This window comes from Cavia porcellus, unplaced genomic scaffold (genome assembly GCF_034190915.1).
Source record: "Cavia porcellus strain 051 isolate PalLab524CR breed Dunkin Hartley unplaced genomic scaffold, mCavPor4.1 scaffold_10, whole genome shotgun sequence".
Taxonomy (NCBI): domain Eukaryota; kingdom Metazoa; phylum Chordata; class Mammalia; order Rodentia; family Caviidae; genus Cavia; species Cavia porcellus.
In genome coordinates this window covers 79,606,175-79,621,679 of record NW_026947493.1, presented here as the reverse complement: position 1 = coordinate 79,621,679, position 15,505 = coordinate 79,606,175, and positions in this window count along the sequence as shown.

The window sequence follows — 15,505 nt, the reverse complement described above, 5'->3', positions numbered from 1 at the left end:
TTGTAATAGCTAAACTTTGGAAACAACCAAAATGCCCATCAAGCACAAAATGGATAAAAAAGGTGTGGTTTTTTAATATAATGGAATATTACTTAGCTATAAAAAGGATAATCTTGAAGTTTTTACAGATAAATGGAGGCAACTTGAGACCATACTTATGAGAGAAGTAAATCAAACTCACATTTATAAGTATCATATTATCTCCCTAGTATAAAAAATAAAGAATAAAAATCTGAAAGAGTAATAAAATCCAAAATATACAATATGTGTTGTAATAATGAAAGAGAAAGAAAGTGCTCAAAAGGACAGAATTACTGGGATAGGGTAAAGGAAAAAAGCAAAAAAGGAAAAATTATATGTATGTTAGAAAACATATATAAATGTATGTATGTACATGTGTGCTAGAGAGATAACTATACTGCTAATCTCTTAGTTCAGCAAAAATAAGAGTTTGTGCTGTCACTGTTTAATTGATCACTTTTGTGTCTAAATTTTGTCAGCTGAAAAACTAGTTCTGAGATAACAATATGCAATATATTAACTAGTGTTAATTCCCTACTTTTTTATTTTTTGAAACTCTATATTATTTCTATCCTTCTTTTCTGTTTTTCTTTAAAAAAAAAAAAAAAAAAAAAAAGATAACGCACTGGAATCATCCTGTAATCCACCCACCCCGACTCCTCTGCCATTGCCTTGGTCTACGAAAAATTGTTTTCCATGAAACCAGCCCCTCACCCCGAAAGGCTGTAGACTGCTGGCTTAGGCAACCCTTCTCAGGGAGAGGCTCTTGGCTTCTCAAATAAAAGATTTATACCTTTGAGCCTGCAGTGTAAGGGGTTTGCTGATTACTGAGATGCCCTCAAGGCATTTGTCTTCTTGTCCGAGTTCAAAATGCTCAATTTTTTGGCGGTGTTATTAATCTTGTCAGCAACCATATTTCCTTTAGCCTAAATTTTATGCCTGCTTCTTTTTGGTCCAAACTTTTATTACTTTGTCGAGTACCTCTCTGCTTTCTGCTCCATGCTCATACCGGAAGTATCAGTCACAGCCTGAAAGCTGGGATGAGCATTGGGTTTCCTCTCCCAGATCAGTCTACTGTTCTTTAACTCAGCCTCCTGCAAAGCCCTATGACATTGGGCAAAATAGCCAAATTTCTGCCAGGGTGAAACACGCACTGTTTGAAGTCTAATTCCCCAAATAGTCCTTGTTCCCAGGTGAAATCTCCTGAGTTCATTCCTAAGTCTGTGACTTGGTAGGTCTAGGGTGGTATTCATCCACTTCTATCAACCCTGGAAAATATGGCACTCTTTGAGTAACACAGTTCTAATTTGTGCAACGCTTTATTCATAGGCCCATTCTAAGCCCAGGTTCAGTTTTAATGCAAACTTTTCCAGGATGCCAAAGTAAAGCATTCAAATCTGTTTGATTTGGATTTGCTATATCACCTGATGACGATTGCTGGTTCTTTTTACGTCTCCCTGGAAAATTATCTTCACATATCTAAATAAATATGTGCTAAAATTTCCCTAGCTTAGACTAGAGAAAAAGCCATCACAGTTCAGTGTGAGGTGCTTCTTGAAATACAATTTTACTGTTCTTGACTCTGGTGCTATGGAAGAGTCATATGGAAAAAATCCCCCACAGACTTATGATTTAGATTAAAATGAAATGAACAACATGGTATTTAAATTCAACTTGATGTCTTTCAGATATTTTTAAAAGAGTTTGAGCTTGCTAAGTTGGGCATTCTCTGAACTATTATTTGCATTTCCTGGAAACTTGTCCACATAATTAATTTGCTTAGCAAACTCTTAGCACAAGAACAATACAGAGAAAGATGAAACGTCCACGGGAGGGCATAGATTCTAAATGTGTCCTGAAATAAAGAAACTTTATAGCTTTGCTGATAAAGGTAACACATTCTAAATTTTATACGCCTTAAAATTTGGTAGAGTTTTTCTGAGATAAAATGAACTTGTTTGATAATCCATTCATTTATTTAGTCAACAAGTAATTAATATGCCTGGAAGTGTCCTGTATATATCACTGAGTAATGGCTGTGTCAAGGAACTGTAAAATATTAATTATTAAACCAGCTGAATGGAGAGTTGTATGATGCTCTCAAGGTGCGACTAGGGAAAATGCTTTGAGTGTCTTGGTGGAAAATGGGCACTTCCTTCCTAACCTAGGGACCTCGCCCTTAAGTACTTGCTTTATAGGTATCTGAAAATGCTCTCAGATGTGAACAAAGCTTGTGGTGAAGCAGGCTATCAGATCTGACAGATTTCCAAGACATGAGTACATTTATATGCAGATGGGAGACCCAGGCTTGGGATATTGAACCAGCAACTGGCCAGTGGTGTTTATTTAGTTTAATTATTAAATAAAATAGTTAAAAGAATGTGGTCTAATAACTTCCTGGCTGGGAAGATCTTGGGTCTCCAGGCAGATTCGTAGAGTGTGGCCAAGTTTCTGTCTGCCAGTTTGACAAGTCAGCCAATTGTCTTTGCCTTTCCAAAGGTCCTCTGTGCTTAGTATCCCTTTCCTGCTCCTCACTGGCCCTCGCCTTACACTCAAACCTGACTTCAGGGTCCTTCAGGTTGCAGCCAACTACATACACAGATGACATTATTACTCTTAATTTAATAACAGTAATGTTTTCATACTAATCAGGAACTTGCCAGCTTTAATTATTACACGTTGTTCTGTAGGAAGGAAAAACCACTCAAACAAATTTTAAAATAAGATATTAGCAGGACTGTGGTAAGTGCTTCACTCTTTAAATGCTGTCTGCTAATAAAATGGGTTTGTCCAGGGAACTTTACCTTGATGATATTTTCATTTGCTTTTTAAAACAAATGTCAGCACAAGACTTTTCTAGTTGAAATAAATATTCGCTGACATGGCTTCTCTTTTTCCATTTTCTTACAGGAAGAAAAATTTATCAAGATTGCTTTTCTAAAAGAAGCCACCCTTAACATATTATCTGTGGAACGTGGTTTATCCTTTAATGGTGTCCCTTTCTGACTCCTAAGCCAAGGTCACCTTGTAATGATGACTCACTGGATTTGGTAACATCTATCAAGGCAGGGATTAGCAGGTTTACTCAAAACAAAGGAAGTGGATTAAAGCCTGATTAATCAACCCTCTGACTTCAGTTTGATGGTACTACTTGTTTCTAACTTAATTTGGGAGAGTAGAAGACAGCATCCTGATGGAAGCATCCAAAAGACTCTAAGGTATGTGTCTGTTAGTTTCTTTCTTCCATGACTACTTTTCTGGTACCACCAGATTTAGTTAATTTGGAAAAGAATAAAACCTTCCAGTTACATTTTTTTTTTTTTTTTTTTTTGCTCTGATGAACTCCTAAGTGAACACAATCTACACAATGTTTTGCAGACATCTGAGTTTCTACAGATATTTATCAGTGGGCCCATTTCCCCCCACCCAGCACACTAATGAATAATGGAGCTTGGGAAACTAAAGCCTGTCAGCCTGGGTGACATCACCCTGGGCAGCCTAAGAATGAACCATGTGTGATAATTATCAAAGGTTGGGAGAAAGAAACATGTGAGAATCCTTTTCAGGTACTTGTTTGTCTCCAAACTGTGGCTAATCGCCACTTGAAAATTTAACTAGAAACATAAAGCACAACTAATGAGGACCTGGTATTTTCTTAGCAGTGTGGTGAAAATGTAGAAAAAGACTTTCTTTTTTAAAAGGAATCCTATTGATGAAAAAAATCATAAACCTATACAAAAGTGTGTCAAAAATCTCTAGATTGGTATGGTGGTGCATGTCTGTAATTCCAGCATTTTGGGAGGCTGAGGCAGGATGATCACAGCTTTGAGCCTAATCAGGAAAACTTATAGAGATCCTTTCTCAAAATAAACCAAAATGATACTAAAAGATCTGGGATGTATTATTTTCCAAATTTCTTTAAGTGCTACTGAATGCAGCTCAGTAGCACGGCTTTGTCGTCGTGGGATCTGAGAGTCCGCATTTCATTCTGACGTGAGGGGTTTTGGACAGGACACTGGTGCCCCCTTTGGTGGCCAGCACCGCTTTGGCTGCCCTGGACGACCTGGCGGATGTGGCTTCCTCCTGTGATACCAGCAGTCTCATGGCTCGCTCCTGCTGCCGCTTCTTTGCCAATCCTGTGTAGGAAAGAAAAACATACTTTGTCAAGGAAATCAAATAAATACGTTCCTTTAAAAGTGGAGTGCAGGGAGAAGTCTAAAATTTTGAAGGACGTATACTTTTGGAAAAGTTTGAATTGGAGTTTTTCAGTGTGCTTTTATTTTTTTAATTTCCAAGTTCCCTCTGTAGAAAATGAATCTATAGCCAAGGTTCCTTATGGATTATGGGAGCCGTTCCTCTGAGCTTGTTGCTTTTGTAAAACTCATTGGGCTGAACTCAATTGTCCTATGCACTTAGGGTGCCATGGTTCATACTCTCTCCCCCATGGCCCAAGTAAGTAGAGGCACCAACGCCTGGCCCGTGGTTATCGGATGGACTAAGCCTGGACACGCTTATTGTCCCATGACAGAGGAGAGAGAGCAGGTGGCTCACACACTTGACCATAAGCTGGGAAAATCACCCTTTAATCCCCAAAAGGAAGTTCAGTTGCCCAGTCTCTCTCCTCATCCGGTCAGTCTCACTTCCTGAACTGAGTCCCTAACACTTAAACTGTGGAAACTTTTCTAACCTTAAATCTAATTGCATAATTCATCACACAGTAGGAGAAAAAATTTTTATTTTTCCTTTCTATAATCATGATTTTAGTCCTAGATGCACATTAAGTTCATGTATTGAAATGCAAAGTACATTTCAACCTTTGAAGGGTTGAAGCAGGATTGCTATTCAGGTTTGTGTCCTCAAAAATCAATCTCAATATTATGATGAGCTTGATTGATTTTAGTTCAGAGAAAAGGTTACATTTAAACCTGATCAAAACAGCCAACCTTCATGGAATTAAAATATTCCGTATGGAAAACTCAACTGTGATTACTGCAAGTGGAATCTCTTTGTAAAGTTACTTTCTCAGAGTTTCTTCCGAGATACAGACAAGAATAGAGGTTAGCACTCAGAATTTTTCATCAAACTTCCTGAATCTGTTATATCAAAGCATCTCTCCAGAAAATGATCATTGTGTAACTCACATTGCTAACCCAGAGATGGCCTGAGTAGACTCTCATTTAGTATATATCAAGGGATTCTAAATGAGCGTGTAGCTTGTAAGCCCCAATTTAAGTAATGTCAAATTTAGTATGTTGCTATTTAATTTTAAGGTTCATGTATATTCGATTATGAAGAGACATCATGGTATGTGGCAGGTTTATTGAGAAGTCTACTTACTGGACTAAGGAGATGGATTAATTACTTTCTCATATCTTTCTTGATAACAGGCACCAAGAAAATCTAACTGGAGACGGAGTCCATCTGCCCTGTGTGTATGCTGGAGGACACTTCCTTCCGACTGAGCTGGAAGAGGCCGGCTATCAAGGACCAGGTGGGAGTGTTACATTCAGGGGTGCTTTCCAGTTCTGGAGAGCAGAGGAGCTGAAGCATCCCCTCATCCATCTTGCAGGTGTGGAAGATCAGAGAGCCACGATGGGCTGTACCCCTCACCCCTCAAAGCACCCTCAAGATCCTGTTGTCATCAGGGAGCCCTGGAATGAGCCAGGCTGTGGCCCTGGGCAGAGCAGAGCATGCAGGCACCCCTCCTTCCGGAAGTCTCTGTTCTCCAGTAGTGCGCCTCCAAAGCCCGTCTGCCTCTGCATCTCCAGGGCCATCTCTGTCCCCTCCAACCTTCCCAGAGTGATCAATCAACATGGGCAGGAGGAGAAAGGCCAGCTCTAGAAGTCAGAGGTCCTCACCATCTCTTCTGACCTAAGACTGTAGGACACTTAGAGGCCCTTATTCTCAGCTTCTGGAAAACACAAGGAGTCCCAGTTTCTATAAATTGAAAGAAAGATGGACAACCTGTACACAGAGAATAACAACTTCAGTTTACATAGACTTTCAGCCAACTGATCGCATTTAAAATTTTTTACAGTGTTTGTTTTTGTTCATTAACATTTTGTTTTGGTCTCCAAAAAGGAATTTTTGCTTAGGTTCAAGATTAGAAAGATGTTTTCCTGTGTATTTTAATTTTTATACTTAGAGCCTCCATGTATTACAAATTAGATATAGGTTAAGGTCTTTAAAAAAAAACTTTTTGGTTGAAATGGTAATTTTTCCATTATCATTGGTTAAAAATTATATTCTTTCCTAGTTAAATATCTTAGTGCTTTTATCAACTATCAACAGATCATCTAAGAATGATCTAGTTCTACATTTTCTGTTCTGTTGCCTTGATGTATTTTCTTCCATTATGCTCCTGTATTGATTATTTTCCTTTTGTAGCAACTGTAAAAGTGATCAGATTTTCTATCTGTAGACTTGCTAAATTAATATTTCACTCATGACATTTTTAGAATTTTCTACAGCAAGAGTCATGTTTTCTACAATCATAAAAATGGCTTCTTCCTTTTAAGTTTGGGTACCTTATTTTTTTATGCACTATGACACTGTTCAGGACTGGACAATGGTGACAATAAGTGTAGATAGTGGAAATATTTGTTTCCAGTTTCAGGATGGACACATTCAATATTTTACCTTTAAGTGTAAGGCCAACTGTAAGATTTTTAAAACGCCCTTTGTCAAGTGAAGGATTTGCATTTATTTATATTTTAATCATGATAGAAACACAACATGAGATCTATCTTTTCTGCTAATTCCTGAGTGCCTAATATCAGTACTGCAGAGGTACAGAATCACAGAGGAAATCTCTAGAATCTACTTAGTCACTCTGTTTTATCGAAACTGGCAGGCCAGCGGCCAGCCTTCAGTCCCTGATATCTACCTTTGTATTTTCCACTCATGACCAATCTCTGATATTTTCCAATAGATTTTCAAAAATTATTTCCTACATCTATAATTATTATCTGAGGGCTGGTCCATTTAAGAAAACTACGCAAGCATTTCCTGAAGCCCCAATGCTATTTACAGTCTTGTGGTATTTTTCATAACCTTTAATATACGATATTTTATTTTCTTCTATTACATTTCTTTGCAATTGTTTTCAGTTGTCCTAGAGAAGATAAGACTCAGATTTGAAAGATGAAGCGGTTTTCTCCAAACCAAGGAATAGTGTTGAAGGAGAAATAGCACATTTAAAATGAAACGTGACCGAGTTCTTCGGTCCCAGGGATTTTGCTCAGCTGCTCTTGGCTGTTCCAACTGCTTCTCGGTTGGAGATGGAGTCATTGCGGATGTCCCACTGATATAAATTATGTGTAGGTGAATCATTCTTGCTCATGATACCTTGTTCTTTTTCTTTTGTGTCTCTCAAAGGAACTAAACATAGCCCGCATATATTTTCTGCATTTCTATGTCTCTTTTTGAGATGTTAACGACTAAGAGAACCCCCAAACTACTGTACTTTGCTCATTCTTGGGCCTGGCCCAGGGACTGACCTGAATTATACATTTAACCAATATTTACTACTAAGTCAGTGATTAATTCATGATTTTTCTGCTACATCATATGTGACCTTCTGTATCTTAGCACACCTTGATGACTAGTTGATGATAAAAATTAGGGTTAAGGAAGTTATTTTAGACCACTTTAAGGCCTCTGTATGTTAACTTTTACATCTAAGATATTTTGTAATGTTTCCTTTCTTTCTTTTGGAAAGATATAAAAGTGTGAGTCTTGAGAAGAACAGAAGAAATCTGTATGCTTTATAGATATGTACATTTGTCACCAAAATCATGATGAGATATAATTAGAATTTAAAATCTAAGATAATTATAGCTTCTTTTAATAAGCTATAATACCTCCAAAGCCAGCATTTAGTAGCAATTATTTCCCAAAAGTAAGAGCTTAAACTCAGTGTAGTAGTGAAAACTTTGATAAAGTCTTTTCGCTACACAAGAATTCTGACAAAGTCCTTCCAGAAACTGCAATGAGAAACATTTTTCAGAGATATGGAAAAGGTAAAAATTCAAATTTTGACCTTTAACACAAAAACAACGCAGGCTCCAGGAAATCAGTGAGGCTGGTAGCTGAGTGAACCCTGGGGATTCTGTTCATGCCGGGGAGTCCACACAGGCTCATAATCACCTCCACTGCCTCTGTCCCTCCCTTCCCTCCATCTCTGGGTCCCCATCCACTTGCAAAAGATCTCTCTCCCTATTTCCTACAATCCTTTATTTTTCTCTTCGTTGATAGTGTGGATTTCGCCTATTAGAGAAATCACGCGATATTTAAGCTTGCGTGTCTGATTTGTTTCACTCCCCATCAGGGTCTCAAGGTGCATCCCATGGCTGAATTATACAGAGGGATGGAAGCTGGCTCTGGAACCCTCTTTGGTGCAAGCGGGAAGAGATGCAGTGCAGTTAGCAGAGGTGGCCTTCAGGGGCGCTATGGATAAACACCTGGGGCATTTTGCCCTTGCCTCTTGAAACTTCCCTAGGTCAAGTATCTATGACAATAACTAAGACTCTAATGAGCAATTACTTGTAGATTATAATTATGGGATACCGTACATACACACTCCGTTCTTTTTACCTAGCGGATTTATCTTAATATTATCAGTAGTTTACAACTGAAGAAAACAAAGAAGACTTAAACTTCAACTTCTATTTGTTGATCACCTACTGAGTAGCCCTGAGGTAGTAATAAATGAAATAATCAAACCCTGTTATCATAGAGCTTATATTCTAACAGAGAAGACAGACAAATAACTGCAAAGTAAGCTGTGATAGAGATCAGGGGAAAAGAAAGTGGGGGACTCAGGGCGGAAGATGGTTGATTTTAGACCCTGGTGCCCAGGGCTCTCTGAACAGGGCAGGGAGACCCTAAAAATATCCAGAGCCTGAAACCAAGGCTCTAAAATCTCAAGCCCACACTTTTGGGAAAAATTGCCTACCAGTTGTTGAGGTAAAAAATGCCAGAAAGAGATTTGCAAAGATTTAAAATCATAGTTACAAACTGATTGGGTCACACGATAGCATCCTGAGCTTCTAATGTCAATTTGAGATAATGCAGTCACCTGGGATTTCATAAGTCACTCGGCGGTTAACCCTCAGTTTTCGAGGCAAGCAGCCTCGCAGAGCTCTGCTGTTCCCTGCTGTCCTGCATCAGGGTTCTGGCACAGCCTGGGTCCTCTTGGGATCTGCATCCCGTGCTGATAGCCTTGGCGGTGTCTGCTTCTGGGGCTGGGCATGAGCAGCACATGACCCTGGCTTGAGCAGCCCAGTCCTCCTAATGTCCACCACGCGGAGCCTGCAGGCCCTGTGAATTCCGTCTGTGACCCTTGTCCTGTCTCGCTCTGCAGTTCTGCACTCCGCAGCTCTCTGCCCAGGGTGACTTGGGCTTCAGCATCATGAGGGCTCTCAGCTTGCATCTGAACTCCCCACAGGGCAGGCAGGCAGGCAGGGGGCTTGAGTCTCTTTCAGGGCAGAGGTTAGGAGGCAGATCCAACCCTGGGAAGGGGTCAGGCTGCTGTCTCTTTCTTAATCCCCACCAACATGTCCTCCTACTTTTTTAAGTGAGCGATTGTTATGTCACATCAGATTATCCTGATTTCTGTTCGCTTGTTATAAATTCTGAGGATTCTTTGCTCATGAAAGCAGAAAGCAAGAGAGAAACAATTTTGCCTTGAATTCTGGCAAAGCTTTGACTGGGGAGCTGAGTAGCTAACGCCTAGAGTCCTCCAGCCACAGGCTGAGCCCAAAAAGCAGCTTCACAGAGCTGTTCAGCAGGAATCTCCCTCCCAGTGCCATGGGAGAGTAGAAGGAGGTGATGTGTGAGTGGGGATGGTTGTTTAAGGAAGGAGAAGTCATTTATCTTGGGGACCAATCCCTCCTGATGGAAGCAGAAACCAGAGCATTATAAATCAGTGTGGATAGAAGGATTAACCAGTGATGCAGAAATCCCATAAGTAGATAGGATGGGTTTTTTAAATACTACATGGTAGACACACCTGTTTACTTTGGCTTCCAATAAATATGACCATTGTGTTCTGGGACAAATTTTGGAAGGGTAATTATCATGACTTGCCAGTAAGTAAAGTGTTAGGAAGAAGACATTTAATTGAAGGGTGTAGGTATTTCTTCTAGATTTAGATGAATGAAAGAAGGGGGTATTTATTTTTCCAAAGGAAACACATGCTTCATCAAATAGGAATGATACAATGATAGGTATTAATGGAGAGAGAAGAGAGAGCAGGACAGTGAAAACGAGAGACCCTTGTCCCCGGTAGTGTGGGTCACTGGGTGTTTTGCATCTTCACTTTCTGTCTCTGAGAAGTAAGAAACATAACCAGTAAAAGCAAGACTGAGTCTCTAACTCAGAAGCCAAGGTTTCACTTAATTTCCCTGAGCCCACTTTTCGTGCCAATAAAACATTATTTGATAATCGCTCTGAGCACAAATGTTTATTTAGAAGGTTAAATGAATTAATTAATAGACACAAAGCCCTTGAACAAAGCTTGACCCATAGAAACCACTGGACAACTTTAATTTTACTTGAGATTATTACCTTATTTCTATTATTGTTTTCCTCTGCCAACCTGACAGACAGACAGAGTTCACACTGAGATCTTAACTACCAAATGCTTTTCATGCCTTCGCCATGAGGAAAACCACAGCTTCTTCTTCCGTGAAGTCACCTTTGTCCTCAGAGGAGTACATCGGTGCCTCTCCAGTAACACCCTACAGGGAGCACCCAGCTCTTCTGGCTTTCAGTTTGATTCTTCTGCACCCAAGATGAAAATTAAATCAGTACCTTTTACTCTTGGTTTTGCAATGATAATAGAATCAGAAGAAATTACAATATATATATATATATATATATATATATATATATATATATTCCCCTTTTAGTGCTTCTCAATGATAACCTCATGCATCATTATAACAAATGGTTAAAAAGTACAGTAAATAAACCATTACTATAGTAAAAGATACATTGCCATTATTATTAATTCCCTTTAAAATAGTCCCCCCCGCCATTTCAAATGTATTCACTGTTTCATTTTTGCCGCTTTCTGAGGCAGTTCTTGAAATCCTACTGTGATCAAAAGTTGACTGAGTGCCATAGAACAGAAAGACAGTCTCATACCAACACTACACCATGTCTTCAAACACCTTATGCACCGGCCCTGGCCCTCAGTGACTTCGCACTGTCCTCTAAAGTCAAAATGACCATGAAAAGTCTCCATTTTGAAGTGCTTCAGGAATCAAAGCAGCCAGAGAGTGTAATTAAAGACACTCATGAAAGAGAACCTACAGAGCTGCTCCAGAAAGAGGGGAGTCCAGTGGGATAAGTGTGTTCAGAGTCCAGGGGAGAAATCTGGCAGGGATGGAGAGCAATGGGTCTTTTCCTGCAATACATTTTTTAATTCAAAAATTCACTGTTTTTTTTTTAAAATCACACTATGTATAAAATGATACCAAACTAGAAAATTGACTTTGGTGGAATCCACAGAGCTTGTTCAGATTTCAGTTTCTCATGTACCTACATCTGTGCTTTTATATGCATACGTGCTGCATGAGTCTACAATTCTGTGCTATCCTATTGTATAGGTTTCTATATGCATTACCACAATTAACATACTTATCTCTGTCCAATCATCTGCTTTAATCGCTTTTCATCCTTAACTCTTGGCAATCTTGACCTACTTCTCATCTTTATAGCTGAGTTATTTCAAATGTAAATAGACATATATGCTGTGTAACCCTCAGAGGTTGATATTTTTTACTATGATCCATCCAAGTTGCAGCAAGCATTGCTAATTTACTCTTTTGTTTTGCTAAGTAATATTCCATAGTGTGAATGTACTACCATTTGCTTAGGCATTTGCCAGCTGAAGGACATTAAGTTCTTTGAATTCTGGAACTGTTGTGAAATCTACTATTTCACTCTGGGAAGAATTGGGAATGCACAGGTCAGGTGATCTCTATGACAAGAGGTTACAGAAAACCTACATGTACTAAAAACTCACTGACGACAGGTCAGCATTTTGACAACAGGGTCATTCAATAAGAAATTAAATAAGGATTAAAAAATTAATGTACTTTTTATGCATTAGCTAAGAAATAAGGATAAAATTACATGATTTTGTCCACATTTTACTTGTAGAGATAATTAACATCAATTGAAATGGGCAGACATTAAAACATCATGGTATAACTTGCTATTGACCCGAAACTGAATGACAACTCTTTATGACAAAATACTGACCTGCAAAATTTAACTGTGCCAGTAATTAATGTCATCAAAATAATGCTTATAAAAGAAATTTTAAAGTAGCTAAATATATGGAAAAAATTATAAATGGGTAAAAACTTCTTTAAAAAGGTTGCATAGAATACTGTATCACTCTCAATGGTGCCAATGTCAGTTAAATCAGGTATAAAAGATTCAGGATAATATACAAAGGAACATTAAGAAATTAAATTGGTGTAGTACAGTTGGTTGCAGAGAATATTATGATAAAAATTTAGTCACGTGTTATAGTTTTGATTTAAAAATTTATAACATGAATGCAGAGACAGAATCTGAGGTCCAAGTAATAGAATGTTTGGCGAGACAAATGAAGATTGAATAGCTTTTATTAGTTTTATCAATAAAAGATATCGCCTATTTGTGTGCTGATGAGAATGATCCCGAAAGGGCTGGTTCTTGCATGCAGGATGGAATGCAGTGGAGGACACAGAGGAGAGGCAGCTTGATACAAAGGACCAGTATTGTAGGGACAGAAATAAATTTGCGGTGTCCTTCCGTCTCACGTCTGGTGTTAAATTCCTTTTAGCTCCTGAATTCCCCCAATGCTCTCCTAGTGTGACCCCAAACTTCTGCCTTTCTCCAGCCCTCTGATGAGGCTCTCGGGGTTCTCAGCCTTGCCCAGCTTTCTGCAGGAGTAACTCCCGTGGTCCTGTCTGCCTTCCCATTCTGGCTCCCTTCCTCCTGCTGCTAGACACCTTCAAAAGAGGCCGCTCTGAGCATCTTTCATTCCTCATCCGAACCCTGCATCCTTTACCCCGTCTTCCACTGGTTCAAATTTTGACCTTATCGGTTTAAAACTCAAAGCCTTCCAGGCTCTGTGTCCTGCTCACACGCCCAGATTTACCTCCCACTTGGCAATCCTCTCACTGTGAGCCTCATGCAGCTCCTCTGAACACACCACACAAGAACACATTTCTGCTTTCACTTTTTAAAAATTTCCTCTTTTTTTCCATCCCAAACACTCGCTTTCCACCTCCCTGCCAGGCCAGTTCCTGTTGATCCTACTTCAGCTGACAATCATTACTCTTCCTGTTCATTAAATCAATGAAATTATGATTGAATGTGTAATAAGTGTTGATTATAGCAACCGGTCCAAAGGTTCAATTTTCTGTGGTCAAAACACATTTTCCAATTTGGAGCTTGAAAAATGTGTCACAGAGAATGATAGGTGATTAGCACACACCAAAGTGTGAAGGAGGCATCACCTGCCATGGTCATTTTAGCTTTTCAGAGGAGTTTGCAGAGGAAGCGTGAAACCACGTGCAGGTGTGCTCAGTGTAAGCCTCCGCAGGCTTAGATCCGTGGACTCGGGAAGGCTTCTAGCGAGACCTCATCACCTTTCCCAGTCTGCCTGCTAGCCGCTTTCTTGGGTGGGGAGGGGGAGATGGTTGCTGGAGAGAATAGGAGCTGGCAAAATGTCCCCAGACATTTGGAACCGAGCTGGCTAGGGCTGTAGATTGTGCTTTAATTCCCACTAAAGACTTGTTTTGGAGAGGGCTGAGGAGAAGCAGTATGTGCTCACTTGTGGCTTCCTTCCCTCTGCACCCCAGCAGGTACACACTGAGATGTCAAAATTGCCTAGGACAATGACAAACAAAACAAAACACTATTGCTTCAAGAAACGAAGGCAGACTAAAGTAGCCCTCGAGAACTTTTTTGTTAATTGATGCTTGGTACAAGGCTCTGTTCCTCCCTTGAGAGGTAAGCCTCCTGACATTTAGATGAGTTAATAACACAGTTGCAAGCAGAGAACCTCGGACTGCAGTTCTAGGGGGTGAGAATCAGAGACGTTGAGGAAGGAGAAGACCTCGAGATGGAAGACGTGCTTTGCCAGGTGGGGAAACACCCAGACCACCACAAAACTCCCCTTTATGGCCACAAGACTGACAAGCACCATTAAGAGAGCTTATAAGTACTACCAGGAGAAACAGTCATGAGGGATCTGAAAGCCTTCACAGTATCGCCTTTAACCAAACAGTAACATTGTTTTAAAACAGAGGCTTGCAAGCGACCTCTGCAGTGATAACTTTCCTGCCTGTCTTTAGTTTTCGGGGCTTTCCTCTCTGAGCTTCAGTGGCCTTTGAAAGGCTTGCTGGGGCTGTGGCTTTGAGAAATGTTTTTGCTGTTACTGCTCCATTTTAATCTTTCACTTTGTATTAACAAAATCAAAACCAGCACAATTAGATACCTCCTGATTCTGATTTGTTTTAATACTAAGAGAATGTTTGCAAGAGTACCAGCGGTTGGGGAAATACTTCAAGCCCTGGTGCCGGCAACATCGTAGCTATAGAAGCAAACATCAAAAGATAGCTTGAAAGAAAGACCCAAAACATCTAAACCAATAATTCTTTACATTTGTGTTTTTATTTTATTGTAGTCCTCACAATGAAAGCAAGAGGATCATATGGAGAAGGAAAAGACGCTTGAAAGCGCATTTCAATTGTGTAATTTAAAATGAAATCAAAAGGACTTTCTCCTTGGCTCTAGTGTTGACAATCAAACCATTTACGTATAACTTAAAAAAAAATAGTGACTAGGACACACAGGCAACACTCAGGACCCAACTGTCTCATTTTATTAGAATAAATGAAAAAGAAAGTGAGCAAGACTCAGAAAACAGGATTATAATTAAGCTCCACCAACCTAAACACTCACTTCTGTTTATATACTGGAGATCCAGAGCAAGATGGAAATGCTAGAAACAAAGCCGAGGAGAGATCTGGGAGTGAGAGTCACTTGGCCACAGAGAGAGATAAATGAAATGAATAAAGAAGTCTTTGAAACATCAGAGCCGTTACAATCAGCCAGAAGTGGCTGTGGTCTTCCACATGTGGCCAGCAGTATCAGAATTACGAACTATCCAGTAACTGGATTAGGCTTTCCGTGTACTGGCACTATTATTATTTTTAAGACTCCTAGCAGAAACGTTTTGGAGGTTTCAAGTGTTACCTTTGCTGCTATTGCACTTTAGGCTTGGCATGCAATAGAAATCCTACTGGGTTACTCAGTCTTAGTGCCTAAAAGCAGAGGGGATTTTTTTAAACATGAGATTTGGGTGGCTGTAATATATTAGCTTTTGCTTTTAGCATTCAGGTAGGTCGCTTTTCAATTCATGGAAAGAGCAGATATTTGGGTTTCGGGAATTGGCTTTTATACTCTTTTTATT